Raw genomic sequence first — 26,181 nt, forward strand, 5'->3', positions numbered from 1 at the left:
TATTTTTGAAAGAACGCTTTCACTTGTCCCTCAGTCTACTTCGAGTTATGTATCCCATCTGGAACACGGGCAGTCTTATATAGCAGACTTGACCTATGCAAGACCAATTCGCTTTTGGCATACTATATGGACTGAAAGGGGGAATAATTGAACTAGGGACTTGATTGACAATCTGCTGGCGCATAGCAGTTGGGGCAACATTGATTGGTTTGTATATATCAAGTCCTTGCTTCGCAGGTTGGGCCTGGAAGCATGCTTTAAGGACACTGCACAGCTGGTCAGTAGTTCTAAAAGAACCCTGAAGCTCAAAATTGAACAGCCTTTTGCAAATATAGGGGAAATGAAATGATGGCTAGTACACAAGTACCTATCTCTCCTTAGTCCTATGGTGGGTCTGCCAGGGTATCTTACCTTTGTGAGCAACCACCAAACAACGGACTATGCTTACCAGAGCTAGGTTCGATGTTCTGCCTTTAGCGGCTCACACCTGTAGATGGAAAGGAGGAGGAAGCCAACCGTGTATGTGTGGGGTGTCGGAGAATTTGGCCCATTTTATTTTGTTTTGCCCCAATTATGAGGATTTGAGGAAGACCTGGTTGTTAAGCATACTTAGGGACAGCGGTTTTAGATAGTATAGACCTGCTCTCACCTTTGTATTGATGTGTTCCGAGGTGCTCTGGGCTCTTATTTAAATAGGGCATGGTCACGTAGAAGATAGGTCGCTAGTGCACTAGTGGGCTGAACAGGCTGGGCACTCTTCACAGGGTGGGGAAGGTCGGATTGACATTGTTATGGTAGTTTGATATTGTGCATGTCTTTTTATCCTTTTTGTTATTGTAACCTCTATGCGGATGACGTGTTTATAGTTTGCTTTCATCGAGCATTTTATGTTTTTCTTTTATGGAATGTTTGTGGTTGAATATGCTATTCTGTATAATGATTTGCAATCTTGTATGGCGCTTTCTGCCGAAATAAAGGCACTTGATGATGATTAGGAACATTTTGGTGCCTCTATTCATACTGTAGTGGTCCAAAAGTAAAATCTGCTCAAAATGGTATTCAGTAGTAGTGTTAACAAATCAATAGTTCCACAAGCTCCAAATAGTGGTTACATTCTCTGTTTCCCAGAAAGACTGTCTTACCCTTCCCACTATTATATCTAACAAAGCATAACAGGGAATCATATTGGCCCTTTGATTGGCACAACTGGAAGACACCTCTAAATATTTAATCCATTGATAAACTCAAAGGAATGACTTACGTGATGCCTGGTAACCTGCAAACTCCTAGCATTGAGCAAACCTAAGAGTTAAATGGCCACCGTAATTTGGGGTGGGAGGGGTTGTCCTTAAGAGTAAGCATCATCTTTACTATGAGCGCAAGTACCATTGTATGTATTGGGCAAGTGTCCAGTGCACATATATGTGACTAACAAGGCCACACAAAAGGAAACAAAGGTTAAGTGCTAATTTTAATTATCAATACAAATTAGGTATTACACGAGCTTGAAAAGATGAGGCAAATTCTGCAGGTATGAAGCTCCTAGGACAACATGTAACATGCAAAATACAGACTCTAATCCTGCTGTGATGTATGTATGTATGCATTTGGGGGTTTGTAAAGTGCATACCCAAGGGCATCTTGAACAATATATGAAAGGAAGCATGGTTACCTGATATTAAAGCCACACACTGTGATGATCAGAGCAACTTAAACAGAAGGGTTTTGAGCCTTTTTTTAAAGGTCAACAGATTCCCTTCACTTTGGAAGGATAGATGTAAGGCATTCTGATGTTTTGTTGAGAGCACATAGAGGGTGCAGCATCCAAATCTCTCTTTTGCAGGTTGTAACTCAGGTTTCTCTGCCAAATTGAAACCTTAAAGGGAGGTGTGGTCAATGAAGTTCTGGGTGATACACTTTCTTGGCAACTGACATGAGCTCCTGTACCTCGCCTTCCCCCTCAAGGCTGCTCTTCATCTTTTGATCACTCTCCTTCTGGCCCCTCCCTCATTCACTTTACTGTCTCTGACCTCCTCCACTCTTCCTTCCTCCCACCTACCCTGGGACCAAAAATCCATTCAAGCTGACTCCTTTGTGCTATACCCAAAGCTTCATTAAAGCCCTTCTTCCTCCTCTTTCCAATTAATTAGAGAATGTCTTCCTTCTTCTTCTTGGCCCCGGCTGTTGGGTTTCTCCAGTGCTCTACATTTTCTGCATTTCATTTCCCAAGCCACACCTTTGTAGAAGTGTGCAAGTGAAGCATTCTCACTGCAACTTTCATGGTGATCTGCGCAGACTTTTCAGGGATCAGTGCCTGCACATTCCATGAGGGTGTCGAGGGGGGCACGCTTGGTGGACAGCAATTCTAACCTCTGATGATGCTGGCAGAAAGAGAATGCTAAAGTTCATTGACGTTGCATTAAATTAGCTTGTTTATGAAATCATTATCCATTTTAAAATGCTTTTTGATAAAAGTCATAACTGGCATGCTCCCAACACACAAATTCGATATTAGAGAAGGTGATGCAAAAATCAACATCATCTCAGATACCAAGTATTGCTGAATCGATGTAAAAAAATGTGCTCTAACCTGCAAAAATAATAAATTGCTGCAGAATGTATGGGAGGATGCCCTCCCATGAAGTAGGGCTGAATCCATAGTGAACAGTAGGTACTGGAGACCATGGGCCCAGAAAACCTGGAGGTTTGGAGGGTGTTTACACAGAGTAAGTAGAGGAGGAGCAAGCTGTCACTGCTCTTACATACATAAGGCAGTAGCATTGTCGCAGGACTTCACTTCTTTAGTATGTATATAAAGTAAGATACCTCCTTGTAGATCAGTGTCTGCAACAATTCACTCGCCCAATGTTTTAGACTACCACCAAAACATCTGGAGAGACAAAATGTGCAGACATTTGCTCTATGTGAACAAAGATAATCACCTTGAATGTCTAGGGATGGTCATTCTCAAGGATTTGTAGTCCTCCTTTGCACCCTGGAGGTCAGGGGTTGGACATCTATGCCTTCAACGGGTAGAGCTCTATCCTTGGTGACACACCTTATCTGATTGTCTGTAGCCCAGTCTTTGTCTATGAGGAGACTAGCGGCACCACTGACAACCAGAGCTGGAAAAGAGATTTCTAGATGGGCAGTACCATGGATGATCACCTGAATCGAACATAATGAAACCCATTGAATGTTGGTTGAATTCAAGGTATGTCTTTGTGTTATTGGTAGTATTAAACACTCTCCTGGTTTACCACCTATTCTATTGTCAGGATTGGCAACATACCCTGCATGCCACAGTCTAAATGACCACATGAGCTGTAGCAGGTTTTTCAACAAAGATAGTGCTGTACCTAAAGCAAGGCTCTTGAGAAAGTTAGGACTCTGTGCTTTAGTGCAAGATAAACTACTACCCTTGAGCACCTAACAGGCTTACTATTGGACAGTAATGTTTTTGTGGGTATACCTTTTAGGTTAATCTGTGTATGAATGCTTATTACGCTTGTGTGCACAATAAACATTAGATACTATCAGTATCATCCCTACACAGGTTTTTCACTAAATCAACAAGGGTTTGCACTTGCAATAGTGTGTCTTTTATACTCATAAATTGAGACACGTTAATAATACTCTCACTCTTTTTGTTTAGCATTTATGTATATTTATTCACTTGTAGAGATAATAGAGAAGCATTCAAAATAGAATAGTGAAACTATGAACGGTTCCTAATATTAGCAATACAGTAGTTGCATCCTACTCTAATATTTACTTTGTCACAGATGGCACAAGTCACTCCCTCTTGTAGAGGCACTTCAAAGGTTTGTATTGATTGTTTTGTTGGACCTAGGGCTGTCCCTCTTTCTCTTGTCTTTTTTTAGCACCTTTTCCCTAACCCAGACGTCCCTGATCAAAGTTAATATGTACAGAAGGCTGACTCCTTATGTATAATTTCTATCTAATGCCAGAGATGGTAATCTAAAGAGATATTTGCCTACTCTAGCTTAACTCACTTAGGGACTTCCTAACTTTCCCTACACTATCCAATTGTTAGTGTTCTGCTGGGACTTTGGAATTGTGCATTACAGGAATGTGGTTGGTTTCAGCCCCATTTCTATCATGTTCCCGCTCTCCTCTCCTTCTCCTACTGTTTGTTCTCACATTCCACTTCTCACTCCCACCTCCAATCTTCTGTTCCTTCAATGTTTTCCTCTCCTTTTAGGTCGCGTCCCTACCCTTCGATGTTGCTCTCCCTCATTCTTACCCCTACTGCTCCCACCTCTACACTAATGTTACCCCCTCTTGCCCCAACCACCACTCCCTCCTCCACAATGCTACGGAGCTTGCTGGTCATTGCGCAGGCATGCTGGTGTCCCTCAGCAGCCATGCAAGGTCCTCTTTGGTTTTGCTATGCTGCTCTCTCTTTCCCTCTTGTGGATAACAGAAGCCTGTGTTGAATGTCTGTATTCATTTCACAGCTTATCTTTGTGGGTATCTCGAGCTGTGCGGCTGATCACTTATGCAGTATATATACAAAAAAGAGTGCCACTATGTAGCAGCAGTGGTCTGACCCAGGAGTGACACACCAGGGGGGTCAAAAATCATCTGTAGATTACAACGAATGAATGAAAAACGAGAGAGAGGAGGAGAGAGAGAGAGGGAGACCGGACATGGCAAAACAGGCACTCGTTTTTCCTCTCCCCTCCTCTCCTCCTCTCCTTCCCTCCCGTGCGGGCCGCCGGACCGACAGATCTGTACGGAGACCCTTGCACTGCATTACCGTAGGGGACCCAATACCATTATCTAGTTATGTTTTCAAGAGAGGTTGGTCCATCAGCATTGTCTGAGGATGCCCAACCTTTATAAACATTTAGACTTGGTAGCGTGAGACACAAGGCAGACAAGACTAATGTCTTTTGTTCTGCCCATATTCTAGCATGATACTCTAGCTTGCATGCGGATTTTTGATGCATAAATTGTTACCCTCCATTTGTTCCTACAACTTTGCATAATACTTTTACATCCGGTTCTTTTCTCTTCATTTTTTCTGGCTCTCCTCCTTTTTTGACAATTACAGGGTCCTGCTATCTATTGCCCTGATGAACGCGGAGTATTCTCACCAGAGACGCAGATCATTATTCTTTTGAAGTCTGTACCGCCGAAACGCATTGTTAACCAGAGGGGATACAAGATCCATCACAACACTGTGCCATCTAGGATCTTTCTTCATTGACAACCACCAACTGAAGGACAAGGACATTTTTTTTTTCACAAAGCTCCTTTTAGGCCAATCAGTCTCCTTACTTCATCCCCCTGATGCGTAGGCAGACCCAATCCCAATATATAATAACCTTTTTGATTTTGGGACACAAAAATAACTAATTCATTTGTTTTATTATAATTGCACAACAATAAGGGGCATTTGTTTTCCTTTTGATCAACTAGTAAGAATACAGTTTACCAGTAACAAAATTGTCTCTTCAACTCTAAAAATAAATTTCTGTTAGGATTTTATGTGTAACCTAAAAGTGACGAAGAACAAATTTATGTTAATGTTCCCCACTAAGTGTTCTCATTCTTCTACACCAAATAATTGTATGTACTATTTATATCACTGATTTTTTATGTTTGCACATGTTAGATTTCACCATGTAGGCTATTCTTGGTTTTTTTAACATAAAGCTTATACTTTGCATTTTCCATAATGCTTATGCCTCATTTGTGAAGGAATGACTTCCACTTCTTCTGCATGTAATATGTATAAATTACATTAGTTATACAGGTTTTGGACCAGATAAGCAATTATAATTCATTTTTATCTTACACGGGCCAACCCTCTGATACACCAGGATTTTGTTTCGTTGTAATCCACTTATGCAGTATGTCAGTGACCTGTTTTCAGCATTCTGATCACAAATGTAGGGCACTTCATCTCCATTCACACTCTAACATTTATTCTTGGTTTGTTCTTTGGATGATGTGTCTCTAAAAGAACAGGCAAAACTCTAACAAGTATCAGGTATTTGAGGCATGGCTTGAGACCGAGATGTATGGCTGAGATACATGCTGGCACTGGGGGAAGAAATTGGGACCTTCTCAACTGCCACCACCCACTTCAAGGGCAGAAAGGACTCTGGATTGTTTCCTGGAAGTCCTTCCAACCACTAGCTGAGAAGTGTTCCTATGCCCTCTTGACAAGTGCAGAGTACTAGCCGTGCCATAACTTCTAAAATGATCAAACTACAAACAACCACTCAGAAATGTATATTTAGCAATGATGACCAAATACAACTTAAAGTCATACTTACACAGGTGATGCTGGAGATCGGCAAGCCAGGGGACAGGTGAGGTTATACAGACAAACCTTTAGAAACACATTCGATTGAAAGGGTTAAAAATTCTTCCAAAAGGTCCATGGCTTTTATGGGTAGTTAATTACGACAACCTAAATGTCTAGGTCCATGGCTCAAAATTAAAATGACAGGCAAAGCATTTTAAAAACCCCTGCAAAGAATTCCTCCAGCCCCTACTCAAATATGATCTGGCATCTCTTAAATGTTCACCTAGGGAAAAGAAAAATACATGTTGAAAACAATGGTAAAAATAGCAAATTTCAGCACCCAAAATTTTAAGACAGTCAAAATATTTGAATTTGTAAAATCATTGGAAAAGGCCAATTATTAGTCATAAGAGCAGTTTAGGGTCTAATGGTGATGGCATCTCAAAGCTGTTCGCAACTTGTTTCGATGGCAGTGCAGCTTTGTAATTTAACTCTGCCTCCAAATTGTTGAAGCAAGTATTATATTAGTCCACGAACACTGTGCCTTTTCTAAGGACACCGGGTGCATGTGTGCTAGAATTTCCTGCCTGCCGGATGTCCGTGGATGGACGTTGTGGCCGTGGACGTCTGGAGACATCACCATGTGACCTCCCCATGAGGGGTGATGGGGCTGTGTCTGCGGACTATATGTCTAAGGCCGCAGACAGTTTAAATGTGCTTTTTCAGCAAATCTGGGCTGTTTCAAGCAAAAACGTTACCCTTGCACAGCTTGCAGGCCCATTCTACATTGATCTAGCAGCTTTTTACAACTTTCCAATGCAAATTTTCCACTCAGTAGTCCCTGAACAGCACGACTGTCTGCAGACAGTTCCTCTAAAAGGGCCCAACCATTCCTTTTCCTCATTCTCAATCTGGCTGTCCAGGAGAGAGCATCTGGAGAACACCTGCTTTGCACATCTCTGAAAACCTGCTACACTGGCATCTGCTATGGCCATCTTTGTTTCCCAAACACCACCATCACCACCCCACCTCAAAAACCTGGAGGGCCTGAAGAGGGGAACAGGTGCAGTGATACAGCCGAGGATCAAGAAGAGAAGAAGATGCACTGGAGGAAGTCCCTGTCACCAGTACTCAGAGTGAGTCCTGGGTGTGTCCATTTTTCAAAACCATGGAAAGCTCACAAAGGCACATGCAAGCAAGGTTCGATGAACTGAGTGCAAAGGTTGTACTCATTCACAGGAAACCTGGCTTGTATTTCTATGGTACTACTTCCATGAGGCGCCACACCAAATCGGCCCACCAGAGTGCCATGAGAAAGGCAATTGACTTCCACCACCCTATCATCTTCATCTGCTCCTGTCACCACAAAGCAAACACCTTTGGGGCAGAGGTTCCCAGCGATGGCTTCGCAGGCCATACAAAACACTGTTGACCCTTGACTTTCAAGGGTCACAGTGCTATGAATGTACTGTAACAAAACTTTTGCTACACCACATCCAGGAAACCTGATTGGCTGATCGCCAGGAGTCCGCGGAGACCTCGACTGTCCGCGTCCTCCGCAGTTCCCTTTCCAAGCCAGGCAGCATCAAAAGACCCGGATGTGGAATGTGCCATCTACGGACTACCACCTTGTCCGAAGGCAGATTGTCCAATTGAATGGGGTGGGAAGGGAAATTAAACACAATGGGCCTCACTACACAGTAGGCAGTAAGGGATTACCGGCACCGGTAAGAGCACCGGTGCCAGTAAACCCTTACTGCCCTATTACGAGGTCCCTTAGTGGGTCCATTCCTTAATGCCAGGTCTGACCTGGTGTTAAGGACGGGACCCGTTAAGGGACTTCAGAGCTAATAACGGTGTCGCGAATTGCGGTACCGTTATTAGCTACTTCCCCATTCCCATTGAGCCCTATGGGGGCTCAAATGGGAATGGAGAATGGTTCCCGGAATGGGGACTTACCGGGTCCTCCAAGGTCGGAATGACCCGGTAAGTCCCTATTCCGGGAACACGGAGCCGGAATGCGGTAAGGGGGTAGCCATGGCGCTAATAGCACCATGGCTACCGCCTACTGTGTAATGAGGCCCAATGTAAGTTATTTACTACTTAGAGGTGTCTCTGAAAATAACCTTTTTTTCGGTGGGGGTTCATAAACAAACACCTTTTTTGTTGCTTTTATGTTACAGGAACCTCATCAATACATTCCTTACATTATAAAGAACATTTTATTTCCGACATCTGTGAGGTGAATTCCATCTGGACAAAAAAAATCACACCCTAAGAATTGATTTTATCCTTGCCAAAAGATGATATTCCTGAAGCGTACAATAAAGCAGATACACCTTTATTAACAATCAGCCTTGATTGTTCAATTTGAGAACTAAAAAAGTTTTTGGGACATCTCCATTTGCGTCTCTGATTTATTTCCAAAACAATTATCTGAGCAGCAGGAAACAGTTGCATTTGGCTTTTCAAAACATCTTTCAGCACAACTTGTAAAGACACTGGAGTCACAAAACCCAAACTATCCCCTACACAACAGACAATCATAATAGCTGGATATTTAAAATGATGCATACTTTCACAAAATGAAAGCAAGCTTGCCCAGTTTGAGCCACAAACTGCATGCCAGGACACTTCCACTTCTGCCAATCCAATATTTCCAAATATGCCCTGATTATCAGCATACACCTTCAATGACTGAATTGAAGAGTCCTGCACAATCCGCACACTCTGCCTTCTCAAACGCATAGGCATAGCCATTATCACTGCTCTCACAACCCCTGCAAACCAAACTCCTACTACCCTCCCTTTGTGTATACCACACCCAGACTGCTCATTGTCTGCGGGCCCGCATGCGCAGGGCATCCCTTCTACCCTTTCCACTTCCATGTTCTTAACACTCACTTTCAAAGAGTCACACATCCATCCACCAATCACATCCAAAACCTCTACACCTAACCATGTCATCTATCTTCAACACTTCATATGTACACTTGAACTCCCAGAGTACATATCTCCTGTTAATGAAAGACATCTGCATCAAAAACTTCTGTGCAACTGCCCACGATTTCTATTTCCAGATTCAGCAAGATCTGCATCTAAGAAAACATAGTACAGGTATGCTTATATTTCATAAAATGTTTTCTTGAACTCTTTCACAAACATGTATGCATTCAGGGTTCCTGCTACTTACCCAGTAATAAACTTTGCAATAAGCATATTGTCTTTTTTAACCACTGTAGCAAATGCCATGCAGTGCATGCAGTAATTGATCACCTGTTCACATGAAGCAGCAAACAATTACAATGCTCTGCATTTCAAAATGTGTCCTTTGTACAAGCATTTTGATGAAAGTTAAAACATGCATATGTGCATGTAGAGCAGCACTGTGTCATTTTTCCATATAATAAGGGAACAGCAGATAAAAAAAGACCTTTACAACATTTTGAAATGCCACCTAGTGTCTCGCAGTTTAATATCTTGGCAGCAGGTGCATACATGCCAACATCGGCCATTCCAATGTATAGGTGCTTCTTAAGTCTTTCTCTTTTCCTTTGTATTCTGTCAGTTCCAATAGACCCCCACCACCACCATGACCTCAACAACCTGGAGCACCGCAAGATGGGAACAAGCTCTGTGATACAGAGGAGGATCAAGAAGAAGAAGAGGATGAAGTGGAGGATGTCCCTGTCACCAGTACACCGAGTGAGTCCTGGATGTGGTAATTTTTCACAACCATGGAAATCTCACAAAGGTGCAAGCACGCAGGGTTTGAGGCATTGAGTGCAAAGTTGTACTCAGTCACGGGAAACCTGGCTTATATTTCTATGGGACTATTTCCATGAGGTGCCACACCAAACTGGCCCACCGCAGTGCTTTAAGAAAGGGAATACCTTTCTCAGGTAAGAGCAGGTTGACTTCCTCCACCCCATCATTTTCATCTGTTCCTGTCACCACAAAGGATACTCTTTTGGGGCAGAGGATCCCAACGGCGGCTTGGCAGGCCATACAAAACACTTTGGACCCTTATGTTTCAAGGGTTACAGTGCTATGCATGTACTGTGAAGCACCGATCTGTAGTGGGGAGCAGTTTCAGAGTGCTTTCGAGGCTGCTTTCAAGAAGCATGAGAAGCACTGCAACCTACCTGATTAAGGCCCACCCAACATCTTCCTCTATCCACCTGCCCTTTTGTTCCCTTGGTTGGTGCCCCTTCCCGCCCTATCCTCCCCTACCTTCCCTTTCCTCTGAAAAAATGCCCTAAAAATAAAACTAAAAAAAAAATTTCTTTAGGAGCCACTTTTGGCAGTTAAAAAATAGAAGTGAGGAAAAAAAGCAGAGGCTGCCACGCAACCTGCATAGTCCGCGGACAGCATGGTAGTCCGCTGACATGTACAAAATTGCATCCGTGATACACTTGCAATAATTGTAATTGTTTTGCGCTCAAAAAAGTTGGCTCTTAAAAGAAAAGTTTTTGGGTTTTAAGCTTCTATGTTTTTTTTAAAATGTAAGGCTTTTACAAAGTGAAGTAAGAAAATATTTTTCTGATTTTCATTATTTCTTCATTTTAAATGTATTCCACAAAAATCTGATTACCCACATCAGTTAGATGGACTCCATCTCACAGAAAAATATTGGCCCTACCAAATTTAGGGGCCGATTCATGGAACAAACGTGCACCGAAAATCCCAGCCCAAGCAGGCACAAGGAGGCGCATGCGTGAGAAAGCAAGCGCACGCGCACGCGTGCGATTCAAGGAAGGCGCTGCGCTACTTTCCCACTGGTTGTGCGCCAAATCCGTGCATGGCACACGCTGACGCACACGTCTCCAAACAGCATGCGCTAAGCGCACAGCGAAAGCGCACATAGCGCAGCGCACACAACAAAAGTAGGCAGAACAGGGGGCGTAACACGCGGAATGGGGAATAACGCATGAAAAAGAAGGCGTAACTGGGGAAGTACTGCTGGGAAGTACACGGAACGCCCACACGCACGCAAACCACATGTATTCATGGAATCGAATAGGGCAAACCCACGCACGGGCAAAGACATGCACAGGCCTAAACATGTCCACCACACGAAGGCAGGCAGTAGCGTCCCTGCGCATTACAAAAGTGTGCACAAATAAAAAGCACATATATACTGAGTGGGGTACGTGTATTACTGGGGTTTGCGGGAAGTTTTACACGCGAAAGGGCCCTGTGCGAGTGGGGTACGTGTATTATTGGAGTTTGTGGGAAGTTTTACATGCGAAAGGGCCCTGTGCGAGTGGGGTACATGTATTACTGGGGTTCGCGGGTATTTTCACACGCGATTGGCCCTGTGCGAGTGGGGTACATGTATTCCTGGGGTTCGCAGGAAGTTTTACATGCAAAAGAGCCCTGAGGTACGTGTATTACTGGGGTTCGCGGGTAGTTTCACATGCGATTGGCCCTGTGCGAGTGGGGTACATGTATTACTGGGGTTCACGGGAAGTTTTACACGCGATTGGCCCTGTGCGAGTAGGGTACATGTATTACTGGGGTTCGTGGGAAGTTTTACATGCGAAAGGACCCTGTGCGAGTGGGGTACGTGTATTCCTGGGGTTTGCGGGAAGTTTCACACGCGATTGGCCCTGTGCGAGTGGGGCACCACTCACCTTCTGCCTTGTGTGTAGAAGAACGCGTAGCCAACACCCACCCGCTGTGAAGTAATAGCGTGTGAACCCCAATGGCTGGAAAACACACGCCCGCACCACACGAAAAGCATGTACAGAGCAATGGAAAGCCACGTGGGATCTTCAACCCGTGCCAGGGCACGTCCGTGCGCGATACATAACAGTCGCACTTACGCCCTAAGGGCCTTTGGTCCAATGAAATCGCGCACGTGTGCTGACGCGCTTACGCGCTAAGGGCCTTTCCTCGGATTTCACACTGACATGCACTTTTTTCACGTGCCAATTCACTCCGTATCAAGCTGGCCACGCGTACACACGGAAGACCACGCTCCTGCCCTGAAGGCCATTTTCCTGCCCCCCAGAGCACCGAGCATGCTCCCACCTGCCATCTGCTGCTGCCTGACTGCCTGATGCCCACGTGCCCTGCTATTTGGTGCCTGCATGTCAGCCAGGGTTCCAGTTGCTGTGTCCACCTCTGCTGGAACAGAAGACTCCCGACTGGCATACCATCGCTCCACAGCCCAGCCCCAGGACCCAGTTGCCCTCCCACGCCTGCCTCCGGGGTCGCCATGTCGGGGCAAACACCATCTGAGACCACTGGCGACCCCCAGCCAGAGAGGCAGAGAGCCACCAGCTTCAGTGTGAAGGAAGTTGGTGTCCAGGTGGAGCATGTCCTGGGGCATGTTGATGCCCTCTTTGGAACATCACGTGCCAACAAGGAAGGATGGGAGAGGATCTGGGACGATGTAGTGGTTGTCATCAACGTGGAGGGGATGGCAACCTGCGAAATCAAGCACGTCAAGAAGCGCTGGGAGGACTTCAGGTCCAGGAACCTCCACAAGGCCCGGTGCCTCGCGTAGGGGTGCCGGGTCAGCATGAGTGACATCCAGATGAGGGTCCTGGAACACGTATGCCCAGCGCTCCACGCCCAGATCCTTCAGAGGAAGACCCGTCTGGAGTTGAGCGGTAAGTGGCCAAGCATTGGTGTGCGAGACAGGGCATGTTGCAGTGTGCTGGTAGTCTGATACTTGCCTGTATGTGTGACATGGGCCATGTATGGATGTGTGTGTGCAGGGACATCATGGTCATGTATGTGAGACCAGTAATGTGCGAACCACAGGGTTGGTGCATGAGTTCCAATGCTACATGGAGAGCTGTATGGCAAATGCACACATGAAAGCATGCCAGTGTCTGTTCTTGCACATGGTGGGGGTGTGAGGGATGGGTGCTGCTGTCATGTACATGTATGGTGCATATGTGTGTGTGTCTGAGAAGTGTGTCTGTGACTTCGATACGCCATGGATTCATGACACATGTCCGTGATGATGTGTAGATACACTCATGCAGTGCGGTCACCATTGTATGCACTGTGTCCATCCACTGTGTCTGTGATGTACAAGGCATGATGCATGACCCTCCGGTGATGTGTGTGCATGGGATCAGTGTGAGCCAGGATGCATGTGAGTTTGAAGGCAACATTTTGATTAATAGAGGCCCTTGTACATGGATGCTGATGTTGATTGCAGGCGCCATGCCTGTTCATGCATGTGTGTTGCGTGCATACCCCCATGTGTTGTGGAGGGACAGGATGGAAGTGACATTAGACACTGCCACTCATGTGTTATTGCTTCCTGTCTAGGGGAATATTGTACTGTACCCTGATGCTTGTGTTCTATGTCTCCCTCTACGCAGCGTCAAGTGAAGAAGAGGGCGGAGACGGCGCTGTGGAGCCAAGCGGCAGGGATGCCTCCACTGGGCGGCGACGCAAGGCCCAGCCACCCTCCCAGGACTTGCCATCATCCGGGAGCGAGGGGGCTGGTGCCGCATCTGCCACTACGGCTGTGGCGGAAGGGCCGGGTGAGCCCCCACAGGGGCTAGCAATGGCGGAAGATGGTACAGAGACATCCAGGTTGGTGGTCTCCACAGAGGAGGAGGAGCCCGCTACTGAGCTGCACATGGGGCCTGATGGGGGTAGTATCACTGGTGCAAGTGGTGCAGTCCAGGGCCAGGGTCAGGAGGCATCACAGGTCACCGCGTAGGGGCCTGTGCATGTCCCTGTCCTTGACCCTGTTATTGCACCACCATGCACCAGCAGGGAGGCCCCGTCCCAGGCCCGTCCGCAGGTAGGGGAGAGTGCCATGTCATCTGCCTCTCCAATACCTGCGGACGAGGGGTCCCATGAACGTATTGGCTCCGTCCTGATTGGTGTCACGTTGGGTATGCGTGACATTCGTGATGACATGCGTTCTTACTGGGCAGAGAACGCACGCCATCACAAAGAGCAGCGTCGCGATGTGGCATTGTTGGGAGGGGCCCTGGTTGGTGGGTTCCTACATGTGACGCGCACTCTGGTGGATCTCTCCTCCTCTGTGGAGACTATGCGCCAGTCGTTCTCCCTTTCCACCAGGGCCCTCTGTGGACCTGGACTGATCAACACAGCCAGCTTGGTGGAGATCCCATCCCTGCCACAGTCAGGAGTCGGCGGTCCAGCAGGGGTGGACACCACAACTGGAGACCAGCTGAGGGAGGATGTGCAGGCATCTTCGGACAGGGCACATGGACAGCAGCAGCAGCAGGAGCAGGCTCTAGGTGGGAGCAATGATGGCTTGGGGCCATCGGCATCGGCCAGAGGGCAGGAGTACCCTGGAATGGATGTGTCTTCCGTGTGGCTGCTGTTGGGCCAGCGCATAGATGCGGAACAGCGGCGGGCGGAAGAGGTGCGGCTCACCATGGTCAGGGCGGAGTTCTCCATGCTTCAGGTGTTGAGGCGGGCAGAGTGCCTTGAGGCGACTCGCAGGGAGTTGGAACAGGCCATGAGTGCCTCCCTGCGAGACCTCGGGGCCAGGGCAGAGGCCCACCTCCGGGACATCAACATGGAGTTCGATGATGCCCTGGGCCGGAACACCACAGAGTGAGCCGCAGGACTTGCCCGCCGCCACTGTATATAGTTAGATAGTGCTAGGTTTCCTTTCCTTTTCTTTTTTATTTTGGTTGCGCTTGGACAATGCACCACGTTTTTGTATATAGTTTTTTATTAGGTAGTATTTTTGGTAGGTTTCATTTCATCAGTTGGGCTCATGGACCCTGGATTGTTCATTTGTCCATAGTTCACCATTGGATTATTCTCATCTTTTTTTATTTTCACCATGGAGCAATGGATTTCACTTTCTTTTTTCCCTTGGATTTGCTTTGTTGGACTGTGACTTTGGACACCATTTCTTTTGGATTTCTTTGGATTATGATTTCTTGTTTTTTATTCTTTATTTCTTTAATTATTCCCATTGTTGTGTGTTTTCTTTTAATTACATTCATGTTGTGTTTAATACATTTTTTTCTTCTTACTTCGATGTGTGTTATTATCTCATTGGTTTCATGCATGTCATGACATGGGTATTGAGATTCACTTGCACCCATTGTGTGTGTGTGACGGACATGTGTTCAGTAACATACTTGCCTTTGGGGTTGTATCATGTAATTGCCTTTTCTATGTGGGTGGATGCAATACTTGGTTGGGCCTTTGGGCTGGGGAGGCTGGCCATAAGGGCCATGATTGAGGATCGTCATGACGTGGGGGCGGGGGACATGAGTGGGACATGAGTGGGGGCCTGCTGGCAGGTGCCCTGCACTGCTGGGGCGTGGGGGTGCAGGGGGACATGAGTGGGGGCCTGCTGGCAGGTGCCCCGCACTGCTGGGGGGTGGGGGTGCAGGGTGACATGAGTGGGGGCCTGCTGGCAGGTGCCCTGCACTGCTGGGGGGTGGGGGTGCAGGGGGACATGAGTGGGGGCCTGCTGGCAGGTGCCCCACACTGCTGGGGGGTGGGGGTGCAGGGGGACATGAGTGGGGGCCTGCTGGCAGGTGCCCCGCACTGCTCGGGGGTGGGGGTGCAGGGGGACATGAGTGCGGGCCTGCTGGCAGGTGCCCTGCACTGCTGGGGGGTGGCGGTGCAGGGGGACATGAGTGGGACATGAGTGGGGGCCTGATGGCAGGTGCTCTGCACTGCTGGGGGGGTGCTGGGGGACATGAGTTGGTGATCAGTAGTGCAAGCTGACATGTGGCTTGGCTGGGGGGCATGCCCATGGTGGATGGGCTGCCTGCAGGACATGACCAGGGGTGCAGGGTAGACCCCTGTGGTGTGGGCTGCCTGTAGGGGCCGTGGAGGGTGTAGAGGGAACACCTGGGAGGACCCACACTGCCAATTCACGTGTAGGACTCCCCGCGCACCCCCGAAATACACGTACCCTGCTCAAATCGCATGTGAGACTTCCCGCGAACCCCATTAATACACATACCCCACTCGCACAGGCCCTTTCACGTGTGAAACTTTCCGTGAACCCCAGTAATACACGTACCCCACTCGCACAGGGCCAATTGCGTGTGAAACTTCCCGCAAACCCCAGTAATACGTGTACCCCACTCGCACAGGGCCTATCGCGTGTGAAACTTCCCGCGCACCCCCCGAAATACACGTAGCCTGCTCAAATCGCGTGTGAGACTTCCCGTGAACCCCAGTAATACACGTACCCCACTCGCACAGGCCCTTTTGCGTGTGAAACTTCCCGCGAACCCCAGTAATACACGTACCCCACTTGCACAGGGCCAATCGCGTGTGAAACTTCCCACGAACCCCAGTAATACACGTATCCCACTCGCACAGGCCCTTTCGCATGTGAAACTTCCCGCAAACCCCAGTAATACACATACCCCACTCGCACAGGGCCAATCGCGTGTGAAACTTCCCGCGAACCCCAGTAATACACGTAGCCCACCCGCACAGGGCCAATCGCGTGTGAAACTTCCCGCGAGCCCCAGTAATACATGTACCCCACTCGGACAGGGCCAATCGTGTGTGAAACTTCCCGCGAACCCCAGTAATACGCCTACCCCACTTGCACAGGGCCAATCGCATGTGAAACTTCCCGCAAACCCCAGTAATACGTGTACCCCACTCGCACAGGGTCAATCGCGTGTGAGACTTCCCGCGAACCCCAGTAATACACGTACCCCACTCGCACAGGCCCTTTCACGTGTGAAACTTCCTGCAAACCCCAGTAATGCACGTACCCCACTCGCACAAGGCCTATCGCGTGTGAAACTTCCCGCGAACCGCAGTAATACACTTACCCCACTCGCACAGGGCCTATTGCATGTGAAACTTCCCGCGAACCCCAGTAATACACGTTCCCCGCTTGCTGTGCTGGTACAGGGTTAGCGCAGCCCTTTGCACTGGATTGGGGATTTTGATGGCTTTTCCCTGCGTGAGGGGTGTTCTTGGGGGCGTAACTGGCGCTGCTGCAGGGTCGCTGTGCCACTGTGCACCACGGCTGGTTTTGGTAGCTAAAATCCATGAATAAGCTGTGCGCGGAAATGGATTTTAGCGCACACGGCTGGCTCAGAGATTCGCACGCGCACACTGTGCGCAAGCCGCGTGCGCCACTTGTGCGCTAAATTCTATGAATTACCCCCTTAATGTTCTCTTCATGGAATGATGGCACGCCAAAATCACAAACAAAAGCACACACAGCTTTATTGGTGTTGCGCTTTGCTTTTTCGATGTGCGTACCAAATGAACTGGAACGCATCCACATCTGTCTCTGGCAATTCGTGAAAAAATTATTTTGGAATTAGGGAACATTTCCTTCAACTTTCCCAATGTCTCCTTCATTGCAAACTGAAAATGAGATTCTAGTCACGCTCCCCAAAATGGGCTCACCACAATGACAATAATAAAGTCTGGATGCCAATTGAACCATATTTGCACAAATTAGGAGCAAGCCCACCCACGTCATGCTAAGCACTCCGTACAAGAACACTTCCAATTCAGGAAATACAAGGTTTTTGGCTATTCCACAAGGCTCAATATACACCTTCACCCAGTGGACCCAAGAGTCCCCCACAATCCAAACACTCTGCCTGCTGAAAGACATTGCCATGACAATTTCCAACCCTTTCACAACTCCTACTAACAAAACGTGTGCTACCCTCTATTTCTGTACACCACACCCAGGAAACCTGATTGGCTGATCCCCAGGTGTCTGCGGACCCCTCGACTGTCCGCGGCCTGCGCAGTCCCATTTCCCTGCCAGGCAGCATTAAAAGACGGTGGCATGTGCCGTCTGCAGACTACTGCAATGTCCGCAGACAGATTGTCCAATTGAACAAGGTGGGAAGGAAATTTAACCCAATGTAAGTTATTTAATATTTAGAGGTGTCTCTGAAAATAACTTTTTTTAGGGGGGGGTTGTAAAGAAACACCTTTTTGTTTGCTTTTATGTTGTGTTTTTCCTTACAGGAACCTTTTCAATGCATGCCTTACATTATAAAGGAAAATTACATTTCCGACATCTGAAATGAATTGCAACTAGACAAAAAAAATTCACACCCTGAGAATTGATATTATCATTCTCGAAATATGACATTCCTGAAGCATGCAAAAAAGCAGATAAACCTTTATTAACAATCTGCCTTGATTGTTTAATTTGAGGACTAAAAAGGTTTGTTGGACACCTCCATGTCCATCTCTGATTTATTTTAGAAATCATTATCTGAGCAGCAGGAAAAAGTTGCATTAGGCTTTTTAAAAAGTCCTTCAGTGCAACTTGCAAGGACACTGGAGTCACATCCCCCAAACTGTCCCCTCCACGATGGACAATCACAACATCTGGATATTTGAAATGAGCCATACTCTCGCAAAATGAAAGCAAGGTTGCCCAGTTTGAGCCACAAACTGCATGCCAGGAAACTTCAACTTCTGCCAATCCAATATTTCCGACGATGTTCTGACAATCAGTATATACCTTGCAAACTGTGCTGTCTCAAACACATAGCCATAGCCATTATCACTGCTCTCAAAACTGCTGCAAACAAAACTCCTGTTACCCTCCCTTCCTGTACACCACACCAGGTAAACCTGATTGGCTACTTCCCACAGTCTCCTTTCCATGCCAGGTTTCTTCAAAATATCTGAACATAGCACATGCTCTCTGCGGACTGCTGTGGGGCCTCTGAAGAGAGCATTCCTTCTACCCTTTACACTTCCATGTTCTTAACACTCCCTCATTGGCTCCTTTCAAAGAGTCACACATCCATCCGCCAATCACATCAAAAATCTCTACACCTAACCCTGTCATCACTCTTCAACACTTCATATGTACACTTGAACTCTCAGAGTACAGATTTTCTGTTAATGAAATACATCTGCATCAAAAACTTCGGTGCAATTGCCAAAGATTTCTGTTTACAGATTCAGCAAGATCTGCATCTAAAAAAATATAATACAGGCATGCGTATATTTTAAAAATGTTTTCTTGAACTCTTTCACAAATATATATTGCCGGGCGCCGGTAATTAAACATGTTTGGCGGCAGCTGTGCCTGTTTTACCAGCACGGCTACCGCCAAACTCGTAATGAGGCCCATTTTCTTTTTTAACCACGCTAGCAAATGCCATGCGGTGCAGCATCCATCACCTGCTCACATGAAGCAGCAAAGAAATGCTCTGCATTTCAAAATGTTTCCTTTTTACAAGCATTTTGATGAAAGTAAAAAAATGCATATGGATGGCCAGAGGTACGCAAAACCACCGGGGAGAAACACACATTGGCACAACCAGTAAGATGTGCCCTTGCAATTTCTGTATTCTATGCCTTCTGACCACGTCGGATTTCCTCCTTGCCCCTTTCCAGGATTAAAGTATCAGTCACCTCCATCAATTTGTGTGTCAAAATCACCAATAAATTTTTTCTAGCACATATAAGTGTTTACTTGGGGAACTCTTTTAACTTATTCCAAGAAAGACTGAAATGTATTTGGACAACAGGAAGATTCCCTCCAGACTATTTTTGCTGTAGAATTATGTTCAATTTCAGCAGTGCAGGAGACTCCATCTTTTTGTTGGAGACTCCCACGAGTTGCAGGAGACTTTGGCAGGCCTGCTATCAACAAGTGTTAATGCCTGGTGATACCAGGCATCCTAATCTGGAATCAACTTCTGTATCCTCCTTGGGCAGAGGCTGAGTTTACAGGCAATAAAAAGCTTTGACATTTTTTTTGGGTCTGGGCATATATTGATCTCAGTGTTTCACACTATATTAGTTGTTCATACACTGTTTTCCATTCCAGCAACAACAGTTTGTCAACGGCCGGTTGACAGTGCTTTATTGCCTTACGATTGTTAGCTCTATGCACACTGACATTAATGCTACATATGGTGAACCATTCTTGTATGAAATGTTTCATAGTCTACTGGAACAATGCTAATTGATGCCACTTCCTGTTTTGTCAAGGGTTGAAAGGTTGTGTGCCATCACTTCCTGTGATGTCATTTGGGGGTGGGGTCAAATGACATAACTTCCAGTGATGTCATCAGAGGTCAAGGGTTGTGTGATGTCACTTCCGCTAACCCTGGAATTTTGGTGAAATTATGTCCCTGGGGCAGAGCAAGAAATGCAGGAATATAAGCCTGATGCCTTGACTTCTATTTCGGCTCCACCTCATTAAATATGAGGCCATGTGGATACATTTGGTTGATCAATAGATTTGCAAACCCGCAGTCCTTTAGTTTTTCTACTTCTCTGGTGCAAGTGTGAGGCTGTGTGAGGCTTGGTGCTCGATGTACCATAAGGAATTGTTTTAAAATGTAATTTTTTCCACCCGCGCTGCAGCGCTTTGTCTTCGCCCCCCTACCCTGTCTGTCTTTGTTCCTTTGTGTGTCCTGCCCTCCCCTTCTCTCGCCTGCATTCCTATTGGCTGGCGGCCCATAGTTTTCCAACCTGGTAGCCCCCAGCACCATTTTTACTTCTCCAGTGCTGGGGTGAGGTTGTGTGAGGCTTGGTGCCTGTCCTTGTTTGTTCCTTTGTGTGTCTTGATCTCCCCTCTCCCTCCCTTGTGTTCCTATTGGTTGGCTGGCCCTTTTATCGGCCATCCTAGGGAGACCCTGCTGTTGCAGCCCCCCTCACCGAAAGGCCTGGCACTAAGGGCAGCTCCAGTGTTTGCATTTCCAGTAGTGACTGCCGGTGTCCACCGTGGTAGCATGAAGCCTGCAGGCATCAACCTGCTGCACCGTTCCAGGTAAGTTGAATCTGGGTGTTTTGCATTGTGCTGTGTTCAGAAACGGGGCCTTTTTTCCTCCTTCAAGGAAAGTTGAATGTGGGTGTTTTGCATTGTGCTGTGTTCAAAAACTGAGCATTTTCCCCCTTCTGGGAAAGTTGAATCTGGGTGTTTTGCATTGTGCTGTGCTCAAAAACAGAACCTTTTCCCTCCTCCAAGGAAAGTTGAATCTGGGTGTTTTGCATTGTGCTGTGTTCGAAAACAGAGCCTTTTTCCCCATTCTGGGAAAGTTGAATCTGTGTGTTTTGCATTGCGCTTTGTTAAAAAAAACAGAGCCCTTTTCCCCATTCTAGGAAAGTTGAATCTGTGTGTTTTGCATTGCGCTTTGTTAAAAAAAACAGAGCCCTTTTCCCCCTTCTAGGAAAGTTGAATCTGGGTATTTTGCATTGTGCTGTGTTCAGAAACAGAGACTTTTTCCCGCCTTCTAGGAAAGCTGAATCTGGGTGTTTTGCATTGTGCTGTGCTCAAAAAGAGAGCCTTCTTATCCTCCTTCAAGGAAAGTTGAATCTGGGTGTTTGGCATTGTATCGTGTTAAAAAAACAGAACCTTTTTTTGTTTTTTATTGTGATCTGTTAAAAAACTGAGCCTTTTTTTCCCCCTTCTAGGAAAATTGATTCTGGGTGTTTTGCATTGTGTTGTGTTAAAAAACAGAGCCTTTTTTCCCCCTTCTGGGAAAGTTGAATCTGGGTGTTTTGCATTGTGCTGTGTTCAAAAACAGACCCGATTTCCCCCCCATTCTATGAAAGTTGGATCTGGGTGTTTTGCATTGTGATGCATTCAAAAACCAAGCATTTTTCCCCCTTCTACGAAAGTTGAATCTGGCTGTTTTGCATTCTGGTAACTGCGGCACTGTTACTGGGTCTCTTTAGGCCCCCTCCTACCCTAGATCTCCCTGAAAGGCGTGCTATTCACTGTTGTGTGTTACTTGTTCTCCTCCTGTGTCTTCCTTTGTTGTGACCCCGGCACCCCCACTCTGTGCACCCCGAGTTGTGTGCCACAGTCCTGTGCATCTTTCTCTCTTGCCTCAGGCCCTTCTCCTCCCTCCTACCTCCTTCACACCCTCTATGGTGCTTGCTGTTTCACCCATTTTATTCAACTTCTACTCTATCTCCTATCCTATCCCTCTGACTAAGTCTGGAAGGAAGAAGTTCAAGAGGGACAATCTTGTTGCCTATATCAGTGCTTCCTCCAGGCAGACCCTTAGCAATATCATCTTTGTCATTGCCTCTCCAGGCCTATGGACCCCTCATGTGGTCTCTGTCCTCTCCCCTTTTTCCTCCTCTACATTTAATGGTGGCTCTCAGTGAGGGGCCCCCCTGGCTCCTTTCCTCTCCTCCAAGACCATAATTAGTGTCTATCTGAATAGCACTGTCTTGGTCCATGGCCCCCAGTACAATCTCTTCCTTTTCTATAGGTATTTCCCATGTCTTATCAACTTCCTTCCTTCTCCTGCTACTCCTACCTACACCCCTCTAGCTCCTCCACTACCTCTCTCTTCCGCCACCTCTCTGGCACCCTCCTCATCTTCTCTGGCAACTCTACCACCTTCTTCCTCCCCCACCTCTCTGGCACCCTCTCCATCCTCTCTGTCTAGTCTGCCATCTCCTTCTTCCTCCTCTGCCCACTCTCTGGCCCCTCTAACACCTCTGCAGGGCGTGCCTCATGCCTGTACCCCTCCACGGAGGTCTTTCAAATGTGGCAATCTTCTCCATGTTGCTACTCCCACTCTCGCTCTGCTGTCAAACATTCCGACATCTGCAGACTCCTCAAAGAACTTGATCTGGATGTGCCTGGTCTCACCGGGAAATGGTTCACGGCCAGCTATGTCATCAGTTTTGACACTGTCCTCCCTGATGGCTACAAGATCCTCTCTGAACCCAGTACTAACCATCAAGGAGGTGGAGTAGCCCTGATCTTCATAGAGTGAATCCCTGCCTCTGTCAGTCCTATGCCAGCCTTCTCCTCCTTTGAATATCTGGTCTGCAGGCTCTCTATGTCTCCTGGCCTCTCTTGTACTGTGGCTACCACTTACAGGCCACCTGGCCACGTTGCCCTGTTCCTCTCTGAGTGGGCCAACCACTCCTCCTCTCTCCATGCCTCTATCTCTCAACTTCTCCTCCTCTGAGACATCAATAACCACCTGGATGCATCTAACCCCTCCTCAGGGCTCTTTCAAAATCCTTGTGACACTCTCTCTCTCTTTCTATTTTACCCTCCGGTCTGACACACTCTGCCAGGAACACCCTGGATGATCTAATTTCTTCAGACATCTCCCTCTATATCCCTCTCACCACTCCTCTCTCTTGGACTGAGCACTTTCTTCTCTCCTCCCACCTGATGCTCTCTGTCCCCCAGGTTAAGCCGTCCTCTGCACTGCCACCCACCTTTTCGGTCATCTGGCTCCTGAAGCATGTGTCAGTGAAGGCCTTCCCTGCCACTTTTTCTCCTCCTCCTACGCCTGCGGCTGACTCACACTCTGACACAGCCCTCTCTAACCTGCATCTCTCTATCACTTGCACTCTTGATGTCCTTGACCCTGTCATGAGGATCCGTTTGAAGCCGACCTCCAAGTGCAACTCTTGGTAGGACTCTGACCTTGCCATCCTTAAACGCAAGTGTAGGGTGACAGAGAGGAATTGGAGGGCATCAGGCACATCCTCTGACAAACTGGCCTGCCACCTACTCCAAAGGCAATACAGTCTCTCTGTCCTGCTCAGGAAGAGAGCCTACATCCAAGCTTGCATCTCTCTGGCCTCTAACAACACAGCTGAACTCTTCAAAATCTGTTAGGAGCTGCCCAATCCTGCTGCAGTCTCCACTTCTCCTGTTCCCTCCCAGGCACTTTGCACAGCACTGGCTTCTCACTTCACCACTAAAACTCAGGACATCTTGTACTCTCTGTCCTCTTCCTATTCCTCTACCTCTCTCGCCACCTCTCCGGCCACCTCTCCCTCTCCTCCTCCTTTCTCCTCTTTCCCCGTGTTCACTCCTGACAATGTTTCTAGACAAGTCCGATCTATGAAATTGTCATCCAAGCAGGTACTCTCCTAGTCCCCCAGAACCATCAAGGACCACATGGACACCTCGCTCCAGCCTTGGCCGATTTCTGCAATCACTCTTTTGCCACTGGAACTTTCCTCTCAGCCCTAAAGCACTCCCTTGTGCACCCACTCCTTAAGAAGCCTTCTGCTGAACCTTCTTCTCCAGCAAAGTAACACCCGATCTCTATCACTCCTTTCCTCAGCAAACACTTCGAAAAGCTGCCCATCTCCTAGTTTACACTCCAAACTAAATCTGTTGGTTGTCTCCATTATCATTAAACTGGCTTTAGAGCAGCCAGAAGCATGGAACTGCTCTCCTGGACACCCGTGAAGACCTGCTCTCTATCCTCGTCTCTAGCCTTCCTTCTGTCCTCATCCTCCTTGACTTTTCCTCTGCTTTCGACATGGTCAACCAAGCCATCCTGATCAATTGTCTCTGTGACAACCTGGGCATCACGGATCAGGCTGTAGCTTGGTTTACCTCCTTCCTCTCTGATCGACCCTTCCAGACCCAACTGGGGTCCTTTCTCTCCACCACCCCTCTCTCCATATGTGGTGTTCTCCAGGGCTCTAACCTCTCACCCTGGCTCTTCAACCTTTACTTTGCATCTCTGGCCCACCTCATCTCTACATTCTCTCCTTTCAGTGTTATGTGGATGACACTCAGCTCTCCTTCAGGCTCCCCTCTGCCTCCTCTCCTCTCGCTCATTCCTGACTGTCTATCCGCGATTCAGGAATGTTGTACCTCCAACAATCTATGCCTTTATACCAGTAAGACCAAAATCTTTCTAATTGGGACCCCTACTCCCATTTTCCCTCATTCACTCTGCCCCCCCCCCCTTGGGCCATCGACCTCTGCCTTCCTGTGAGGCAAGAAACCTCCTTCTCTCCTCACATCAGGGACTTCTCTAAGAAGTCCCACTACCAGCTGAAACTCCTCAGAGGTATTCTACCTTTTCTCACTTTCCCCCAGAAGCTCACTGTCTCCAGCGCCATGGTTCTCAATAGTCTGGACTACTGCAACAGCCTCTTTCTAAATCTTCCTGCTTCTACTCTTTACCCTCTGCAACTAATCCAGGAAAGGACTGTAAGACTTGTCCTTGGCCTCAAGCACAGGTATCATATCTCTCCAGCCCTGAAATCTCTCCACTGGCTCCCGGTGGCTGCAAGGATCAAGTTCAAGACCCTCTGCATTGTCCACAAGACTTTCTCAGGTTGGGGACCACACTACATCCAACTCTCTCTTCCTAAGCAGTTTCCTTCAAGATGACACAGAGCAACACAGGTTCAATCCCCGGGTTCATGCTTAGAATCCTCTGGGTATTAAGCGCATTATAAATAACCAATCATATCATATCATAACTCTCTTAGGGTCAGACGCTTCTCCATGCAGAGAGTGGGGGTAGATCTTTCTCCTCAGCTGGTGCCTCCCTCTGGAACAGCCTACCTGCCTCTCTCAAACTTGAGCAGGACCACCTCAGGTTTCCGTAAGCAACTCAAGACCTTCCTTTTCGCTTCTGCTTTCTCTCTCTCTCTCCCTCTCTCTCTCTGTCTCTCTCTCTCTCCCCTGCTGATGTTCTTGTCTGCTGCGCTAACTGGTTACCTGGCCACCCTCTGAATTGTGTGAGGACCAGGCTCCTTCATGACCAGAAGCCCCATGCACTGCCTCTGGGCCTACTACACACTAGGGAATGTATCTGCAATCCTACAGTCCCCTGCCTCCTTGCACTTAGAGCCGGCCACTACACCAGCACTTAATTGAGCTTTGCACTTCTCCTCTCCCTTCCCCTTGCACAATCTGAATGACTCTAGACCTAGTAAGATCATGTGTTTTGTTGCCCTTTGTCTTCCCCTTCCATGTCTTGTCACGCCTGAAAACACTTGTGTACAGGTGTGTTATAAATAACTTATCATATCATATAATATCAAACTCACCATTGCATTGATATGGGATGGTCAGGATGCATGGTTGCATTTGCTGTGTTTTGATAAGTAGAAGCCCTGGATACATTTTCGCATTTGCTGTGCATTGCCAAGTAAACACCCAGGATGCATCCTTAGCTTTTTCTGTGCATTTCTAAGTAGATGCCCCGATGCAT

Source organism: Ambystoma mexicanum, chromosome 1q (genome assembly GCF_040938575.1).
Source record: "Ambystoma mexicanum isolate Mex_15411 chromosome 1q, UKY_AmexF1_1, whole genome shotgun sequence".
Taxonomy (NCBI): domain Eukaryota; kingdom Metazoa; phylum Chordata; class Amphibia; order Caudata; family Ambystomatidae; genus Ambystoma; species Ambystoma mexicanum.